Raw genomic sequence first — 10,164 nt, forward strand, 5'->3', positions numbered from 1 at the left:
ATTTTTTCAAAAAATTTCCAGATTGGACATCGTATGACCTTTTCAATGCGTGACAAAGAATATATGTGCAGCAAGTATCCGTTTTGCATTACCAGTTGCAGAAAATATGTTAAAAATGGTTGATGTCTTTCGTGTGTTTGTAAAGGTTAAATCAAAATATTTGCTTGCCTTGATTTAATGAAATAAAACGAGTGACACATTGTATTTGATTAGCATTATTCTCTAACATTCCATTTTATGCCATTGTGGATCCTATTTTTTCTTCTGTATTTATGAGATAGAAGCATAAACTCTGAAATGCAAGGGATAACTAAACACATTTTATGACTTTTTTAACCTTCTTTTAGAAAAGTTCATTATAAAGACTATGTCGTGATTTTTGTGGTAGATAAGAAACAAAGTTTTTTACTTATATACAAGAACACTTTTCTCAATGTATTTCTAATGTGCTTAATGAATTGATGGTATATTTCAAAATATTTCTAATATGCTAATGTACTGATGGTATACATTGAATCAATTTGTAAATGCCAGGTAGATTTCCATCATACAATACAGAAAGATAAATTGCACATTAAGTTAAGAGAAGTGGCCATTTCCCCATACATTCATGAGGTGAATGACCCAGTAACCTGCTTGAATTTAAATGTTGACAACATGACTTTAAGAAAAAATAAAACATAATTATGTCAATCTGCATGTTGGATCAAGTGAGTATTTTTAAATTCAATTCAAAATATATAGAAATATATATATATGTTGTAGGTTCCTTTTTATGTTATATTCTGGAAATAATTTTTCACCAAGAATGTATATTGTTCTTTCATCTGACTTGCAGTATTTTTTCAGAATGATACAATGCTAACTATAATAATTTCAAGTTGTGCATAAGTTATATTTTGTAACAATCTATAAAATTAAATGTTATTACTATACATTAAGAAGAGGTATCCAAAAGCAAGGAAAATAACATTTTTTTGCTATATAATAATTATCTTTGCGTTTCAATATCGATATTTGTTACCGATATTTACTGACAAATCCAATCAAATTTTAGAGTATTGCAACTTGATATTCCTACGAACTATGGATTCGAAAAGACCAGACAAGATTTCAAGTACGCCATGCATAGAAAAATGGGAAACAACTCCGGAGACCAAATTTGTTACATTGTTCGAAAATTTATTTACAACAAGCGTTTTTACAAAATGGAGAGATACTTGTCACAGAGAATACATATTCTTACTGCATTTGTTCGAAAAACAGAAATATAAATTGCACGAGGACATAGATGAAAAAGAAGTATGCGAAGTCAACTTCTCCTCATCATTAATTGATTTATTTAAAGCAGAAGGATATAACATGACTGATCTTGAAGATAGCGCTAGAAAAATAGGAATGGAATTAAAAGATAATGGACATACTTTCATTTTATCATGGTCGTTATTGAAAACGTGTTTTTCAGATGTCCTGAATAAAACGCATGATATCATTCGGCAACAGGAACAGAAATTCAAGGATGAAAAAGTACGTTTTGTTTTAATGACTGGCAGCTATTCTCAGATGAAACTTTTTCAGCATGACGCAGAGAAAAAATGGTTTCAAGGACTAAATGTAACGGTAGCAATACCAGTTCATGCCGGTTCAACATTTGCGATGGGTGCTGCATATTTTTTCAAAAAATTTCCAGATTGGACATCGTATGACCTTTTCAATGCGTGACAAAGAATATATGTGCAGCAAGTATCCGTTTTGCATTACCAGTTGCAGAAAATATGTTAAAAATGGTTGATGTCTTTCGTGTGTTTGTAAAGGTTAAATCAAAATATTTGCTTGCCTTGATTTAATGAAATAAAACGAGTGACACATTGTATTTGATTAGCATTATTCTCTAACATTCCATTTTATGCCATTGTGGATCCTATTTTTTCTTCTGTATTTATGAGATAGAAGCATAAACTCTGAAATGCAAGGGATAACTAAACACATTTTATGAAGTTTTTTTTTCAATGATGATATGGTAAAGATAGCAATGAATATGACAGAACAGTCTGCATAAACTCCGAATGTTCAACTTTGATTTTTTCCCATATATTTAAGAATCTTTAGCCACTATGAAATTTGATAGGAAAAATATGTGTTTTATTCTTCCACTCTTTGACATTTGCCTTTATACAACTTCATCAGAATTCCAACAGTCTTTTGGAATTTTTGATATTATTATTTATATAATCAAATTTTGTGTGTGTGCATTTGCGTTTTTGTACAAACGTGATTTTTAAAAATAGACAAGTGTGAAATAAAATGCAAGATATAGATTTTTCCTTACAAATGTCGGAAATGTTTTAAGTTCATGGTCTTTAGGCTAGGTGTCTGATTGAGGTAAAAACATTGTGGCACTGTCTTCTGTATATCTTTTATGAAAAATCACTCATTGTTTCTGTTCAAATCCACGAGATCTCATACAATTATTGTAAAAAAAAATGAAAGCTTAAAGTTAATTGGGGTTAAAATAAAAGAAGAGTATATGTAGAATACTGTAATTATTACCACCTTTAAAAAAACTGGAATTGACTTTTTTGATTAAAAATATAAATACAAAAGACGAATGAAGGTGAATAACTAACAGGAACAATATTACACAATTATTGCTCCTTTTTAGGTCAATACGATGATTTAGACACCTGAGGACTACAATATTCACTGAGCCCGAATGGCGAACTGAAAATTGAATTTCGAAGGTGGCTAAATCATTGTTTTGACCGCAAAAAATAGCAATAACTGTTTTATTATATGATTTAATGATAGCAAACTCCTACAATACTTTTTCTTTGCTTTAATTGAAAGTTTTAACAAGAAATTTCCACACGAACACATTGTAACAGAAAAAATGGAACAGGTCAATAATTCATTATATTTACCTGCAATAATTCCTCATATTGACCTGGAAGGTCACGTGATTCATTATATTGACCTGCAATAATTTCTTACATTGACCTGGAAGGTCACGTGCAGGTCAATATAACGTAGTAATTTTCTAACATTGTTGGATCTCAGCCAATCAGAGAGAAGGAAATTATTCAATCGTATAATAATCTAATTTATTGATTTAAATATTATTTTCATTATTTCTGATTTGATATACTTACATCTTCAGTTATCTACGAAGAAGTGATCAAGTTTTGTTTTCATCTTACTGCAAAAATGTCCTGCGAAACACCAGAAAATAAAACTGTCTCATAACCTAATTGATTTATCGCGATCGGACTGTGCAAGAATTTATTTTTATTTTTTTTATGGAGAAGATCACTGTAAATGTTTTGTAAACATTAAACTACATTGTACTTAATTACTCAGTTACGGTAAGATAAAGGCTCCTCTCTTCAGAGTCTAACAACTGAATTTCCTCACCACTAAATTGATTTGCAGAATCCCTGACGGACTGGTCGATTTCCTTCAAACATATTGGCTCCACATACTCTTGACTTGAAAGCAAATTACTTTCATATGATAAATGCTGTTTATCATCTGTACATGCACTTTCACAATTTTGAGACATTTTGTCATTCCTTTCTGATTCAGTATTTGGACATACTATATTCAATTTCAAGGTATGGATATTTTCATGTAGGCTGTGATCCAGTTTTGCATTAAATAACCCTTCAAATATTACTCTTTCTATTTTCAGGTCCGATTCAATAAACTCTACTTTATCATATTGCGCAGAAGCATCCGATTTCCTTCGAAAAGAAGATTTTTCTGTTCTCTTCAATTTGCAAAACCTCTTGTGAATAAGGGATGGAATTATAAAAATGATAATGCAAGTGCTGAAAACTGAGACAACAATGAATCCTAGTTTCCACCCATCTGATCTGTTTTCCTTTAGAATCTGTTTAATGTCTTTTATTGAAAGCGAGCTTTCAGTTTGTACATTGTCCCAACGATTAGTAGTGATATCATTATCACGATCAGTTGTTTTTTGTTCAAAATTCTTGGATACTGCCAGTTCGTTCTCAAATCGTTCTCTATCTGTATTCTGTTCTAGGAAGACTTGAAAAAAAGCAATATCAGGTATGAACATATGGAGCATTTAGTTAAGATATAAGTAAATTTTCTATAAACCCAAAACGTTTGTCCCATATTATAGTTATAGCAGGATCAGACAGCATTCGAAATAAGAAACATTATAAATATTTTCTTCATAATAGGCAATTTTTCATTATGCATAATTCGACCAAGTCCTTGGCGAACACAGTACACTAATATTTTCAAATAATAACATTTATCTTTGAAATAAAAAACGAAAATTAAAGTTACAAAACATAACATGTCAATTATCAAGAATCATGAAATTCACAATTTATAAATAGACACCATCGCACTCATCATAACCATGCACTTAGTTTCTTGCTTTAATATTCAGGCGGAGAGAAAATGATTTTAAATAGCTAATGCAATTTCACTTTATGATCAATATAGCCCCAATAGTGGTCGTATTTCAATAATGGTTGCAACCGTTGTTTGATATTGAAATCCACCGCAATAACTATTGAAATAATTATTTCAACAGTGGTCGTATTCCAATAGTGGTTGCATACTATGTTATTGAAATGCACTCTCAACCACTATTGAAATAATTATTAGCTCACCTGAGCCGAAGGCTCAAGTGAGCCTTTCTGATCAAAATTTGTCCGTCGTCTGTCGTTGTCATTGTTGTCGTTGTCGTCGTCGGCGTAAACTTTTCACATTTTCATCTTCTTCTCAAGAACCACTGGGCCAATTTCAACCAAACTTGGCACAAAGTATCCTTGGGTAAAGGGGATTCAAGTTTGTTCAAATGAAGGGCCACGCAATTAAAAATTAATGGCATTTTTAAAAAATCTTCTTCTCCAGAACCGCTGGGCCAGGAAAAATGAAACTCATGTGGAAGCATCCTCAGATAGTATAGATTCAAGTTTGTTCAAATCATGACCCCCGGGGCGAGGGTGGGGCCAAAATGACTGACCCAAGTTTTACATAGGAATATATAGAAAAAATCTTTAAAAAATCTTCTTCTCCAGAACCACTGGGCCAGGAAAGATGAAACTCATGTGGAATCATCCTCAGGTAGTGTAGATTCAAGTTTGTTCAAATCATGACCCCCGGGGCAAGGGTGGGGCCAAAATGGCCGACCCAAGTTTTACATAGGAATATATAGGAAAAATCTTTAAAAATCTTCTTCTCCAGAACCACTGGGCCAGGAAAGATGAAACTCATGTGGAATCATCCTCAGGTAGTGTAGATTCAAGTTTGTTCAAATCATGACCCCCGGGGCAATGTTACTTTTGGGGCGAAAATGGCCGACCCAAGTTTTATATAGGGATATATAGGGAAACCTTTTAAAATCTTCTTTTCAAGTACTTCAAAGCTATGATTAGTGATATTTATTTGGAATCATCCTCAGGTAGTGTAGATTCTAGTTTGTTCAAATGATGAAACCTGGAGGGGGGGGGGGGGCAAAAGCCAACTTAAAGCCCGATGTGCTCAGGTGAGCGCTGTGGCCCCTGGGCCTCTTGTTTCAATATTTGGCCCCTCCCCACATTGCTCATAAAAACTGGTAAAATTTTCTGAGTGATTTAAGAAAAGCTAAAAATGTTTACAAACGACACAAAACGCTCGCCGACGGACGAAAACAGATTGCAAAAAAGATAATTAAAATGAATATATTATAAAAAAATTTTTAACCTTTCTCAATTTCACAGCCAGTAGCAATATCACAGAACTCTATCGCGCAGAAACACTGAAGCTGACAGAGTTTCCCATATGTGGGGTATTGGCATACTTTTGTACAGTTCAAACCATAATATCCAGGGTCGCATTCTATACATTAAACAAAAAAATGCTCAAATTCTTCAAAAGTTAGGACGTGTCAAAACTTTAATTTACATTGATTGCAATCAGACAAATAGTTTTTTCTTTTAAATGTAATTTTATTGTAAACTTAAAAAACGCACCGACACAATGTTGTTTAAGATTGTCCCATACTGTTCCAGAGCAGCAATTTAGCAGTCCATCCTTCCTAAAAATATAAACTATTGTGTCTTTGACTTGTAGAAATATTAATCGTACATTTCTGTTTAATGTTAAAAAAACTCACCCTAAGCAGCGTGAGAAAACAAAAACTCCTTGTGAAAACAAAATCAAGGAAATACTCAGAAATGTCATTTTTTCTTTTAAGCTCAAAGTCGGAATTAGGGAAAAAGGACTAGCTCTTCGTCGTGTGATTCTATTAAAAATATATCTAAGATCTATAAGAGTCATTCGCCCACTTCAGTTTTATTTGGATACTGAAGGAAGTAAATTGGTTTATTTTTATTTATGATGCTATCTGATTCCCCAATCTTGTTTGAATTACGTATATTGTATTTAATTACAGCACACATGACAAACGTGATAGGATAAATAAAATATGGTTAAAACAAGATTATAATTCTATAGATTAATTTCAAACGATAAAGAATTTTAAAAGTAGCAAAATGAAAATCTACACCTGCAATAACCTAATATTCCAGCAATATATTGAAGAGTTTGGTTCTAGTATCAACTTATTTTGTAAATATCTTAAATGTTTCTCAAATCGCTGGTTACCAAATCAGTGTTAAAAAAGCCAACAATGCAAAGAAACCCTCAAATTTAAGTATTAATTAAATAAAATTTCTTTTAAAGATCAATGTTCTATTTTTCTTTATCTTACTTTAAAAAAAAATCAATGCATTGTAAGAATTTGAAAGATATGATTTCCAATTCCTATTATTACATAATCAAAACTCATAATCAAATTTTAAAATAATTGTTTCCTGGTTATTTCAATTAAATAGGTATGCATTTCCTTTCATTAATTGTGTTTAAATTTTAAACATATGGTGTCAGGAACAGTATGCTTGCATGATTTAATTGTCGGTTAATTCACAAACCTTTTGACAGTTATTTTTGTATTCGGTATATAACTATGTCACGGGAACAAACAAGAAGGTGGGGTGTCTAATTATTATTATTCCACCTAATTTCGTTTCCAGGAATTTCACAGATGGCTGGGAAAATATTTACAGTAATAATAAAAATAATCAAAAGAAACCCCCAAAATTGTTTTCAATATGTTTTAATAAAATTATTACACCTAAAGTTGTGACGTTGGCAATTCAAAATATTACCCATAAAGGTTTTAAAAGGAATATCATCCTCCGATATCTTGTGCAAATGCCTGATAAGATCCCTAAATGTTTTGTAAGGATAGTTTTTTAATTAGCTTTACTTCAATGACGAAATATTTGGAAATAAACATTTTCGAGGAAGGTGCATGTCATCTGACCTTAAATCAACAGCATAAATACATAGTGTGGATATAACCTTCATAGATCTTAATAGTTTTCCCCCGCTTCCAATGAAATAGGGGATATTAATTTTGGTCTGTCTGTCCGTCCGTCTGTATTTCTGTGAGTCTGTAACACTTGTAATATCTCGAGAAGCCTTTGCGTCTTTGCGCTTTTGCAAAGAAATTTACTCAACAACTCCCTATAGCATGAGGAAGATCTCTATTGATTTTGAGGTAAAAAAGGTAATGGTAAAAAAGATCAAAGGTCATAGATTAAAATTTTTGTCAGTTTTAACACTTCATTTCCGCGCAATATCTCGAGAAGTCTTTGACCTTTTGCGGTGAAGTTTTGTACGACACTACAAGACCCCGTGGCCAAAGGAAGACCCCTTAAATTTTTAGATCAAAAGATCAAATATCCAGGTCGTTACTCATATATTTTATTTGTAGGTAAAACCTTCATTTCCAGACAATACTAGTACTCAAGAATCTTTTGGTCATATAAATAATGTTCTCTGTTTTTTCAACTTTGACAAACATGCATCACAACGAAATCGAGGACAGTGTTGTAGAGGCTTCCCGAAGTATTAATTGGTAGATCAGCAAATTAACATACAATTTTTAATCTTTAACAACGTTAAGAGGTTTAATCTGGAAATATATTAGACCCCTGAAAATCGTGTGAACCAGTGTGAACTTTTCAAGAACCTCATGGTTTTCCCTATTGTTGAAAAAACAATATTAGCGAATTTTTAAAGCAAATAGTAGGATATAAAAAAATTTTTCTGAGAGACTATGGGCAATACAGATACATTTACTTTTTCTGAGATAGGAATAAAACATACCTGACTTTCGTCATTTTTCATCGAAAAATGAAAGCTATGATTTTTCCATGATTTAACGTCAAAAGTATGTTCAAATGCACCTTATTGTACCACCCTAAACATGTATATGTACGAGGTTATTAGAACAAGAGGCCCATAGGCCACAATGTTCACCTTTGGATCCCTTTTCTGCACAAGATTTTCACCATGTAGCCACACCCTATTCCACGGTTTAGTAAATTTCTGTTTTAAATTGGTTTCACCTTTTTTAGCCTAATGGTTCCCTAGAAGAAGACTTTAAAATATTTTGTCTGGATATTTAAATGTAAGACTTTGATTCCTTATTATTTGGCAAATAATCATAGCCCAGGTGCCATGGTTTAAACAATTTAGAATCTTTACTAACCTATAAAGCTTCCACACGTTTTGGCTTTTCTGGCCCATTGGTTTTTAAGAAGATAAAAAATACTATATATTTCAATGTAAAATTATGATTCCCTATAATGGCCTTACCCTACCCACAGGGGCCATAATTTGAACAATTTAGAATCTACACTTCCTCTGGATATACTTTCACATTGTTTTCAGCTTTTCTGGCCCAGTGGTTCTTGTAAAGATTTTGAAATATATTTCCTCTACATATCAGTTTAATAATGAGGTCCCATCTTAACCCCAGGGACATTATTTGATTAATTTTGAATCTACACAACATCAGGAAACTTCCTCATCAGTTTTAGCTTTCCAGGCCCATAGTTTCTTCAGAAGATTTTCTAATGATTCAATTCATTTTTTTCTCGTGTGAGATCAATTTCCATGGAGTAGTAAACATCCTCTACCAAAGAGTCGTAACTGTAAATGGACAAATTTAAAAACATGCACAAACTTTCAAAGCCTTGCAAGTTTAAGAAATAATAGTATCTCAGTTGATATTCAACTTATGATAGATCAATTCGTTTACAAGGTGATTGCACATAATTTGTAATGATGTCTTTTAAGGAGGCTGTTGAAATCCTTGTATCATCAACCTATTTGTTGATAGCTAAAATAAACATGAAAAATCCTCTTGTGTATCAAATGAATTGAGAGACAGAAACGTATAGAGTAAATAATGGTATATTTCATCATAATTATGGAAAATTGAGATTTATTATGAATTGCATAGACAAAAAAAAAAAAAAAAAAAAAAAAAAAGAACAGAACATTTAATTTCATAGAAATACATGTATATGGTATATAAGATAATTTAAAGATATCTGAATATATTTTAGGAACTTAATTTTGCATCATTCATGCCTAAAACAAACCAAAATGTGCAAAAATATACAAATTCAAATAACCAATTTTAAGTTATTGAGTTAAATGTTCAAATAAATATTTCAGATCAAAAAATTGTTCATTGTCTTTTATCTTAGACGCTGTTGTTAACATTGAACAATTTTATCTTCTTATTCAGAACCACTGGACCAATTTGAACCAAACTTGGCACAGAGTATGGAGGGAATTTATGTTTGTTCAAAGGAAGCAACACACACTCCTCCAGGCCCGGGAAATAATTAAGAGGCAGTCCACCGAAAAACCAGGCGATAGGTGGCACATCGCATGCCATGGATTTTAATTATTTTTTGCATGTAGACTTAAGTATAGTAATTGTTTACACATGACAACATCAAAAAAAAATTTAGTGGTCTTCTAGTCCTATTTTTGGTAAATGCCTAATTTTAAGTGCAAAAAGGTCAACTTGAGGGTAAAACAATTACTACGTTTTTATTTTGTTTTACATGTAACAGATACTCAAAAGCTGGATGTGTCAATCAATATTATTTATAGCATAGACTCTTATCATTTATCTTATAATGAATAAGACTCCAAATTATATTTCTTTAGAAAAAAATATGTGGTCCAAAATTGAGTTTAACAAGTTACTTTTTGAATTCAGTATCCAATTTTCGATACGTTATAAAATCCAATACATTACTATGACAGAATGTT

The 10,164-nt window shown here is 31.8% G+C and overlaps 1 long non-coding RNA gene across 1 annotated transcript; it reads right to left on the reverse strand.

The window, feature by feature from the left end:
• Nucleotides 1-5,745: 5,745 nt before the first annotated feature.
• LOC134266985 (uncharacterized) lies at nucleotides 5,746-6,207 on the reverse strand. Its single transcript, XR_009992074.1, has 3 exons — nucleotides 6,137-6,207; nucleotides 5,994-6,058; nucleotides 5,746-5,859 (listed from the first exon to the last, which is right to left on the reverse strand). It is a non-coding gene; the product is annotated as an uncharacterized LOC134266985 (long non-coding RNA).
• Between the last annotated feature and the right edge of the window lie 3,957 nt (nucleotides 6,208-10,164).

This window comes from Saccostrea cucullata, unplaced genomic scaffold (genome assembly GCF_032062105.1).
Source record: "Saccostrea cucullata isolate Sc308-1 unplaced genomic scaffold, CSIRO_AGI_Scuc_v1 ctg464, whole genome shotgun sequence".
NCBI classification, from domain to species: Eukaryota; Metazoa; Mollusca; class Bivalvia; order Ostreida; family Ostreidae; genus Saccostrea; species Saccostrea cuccullata.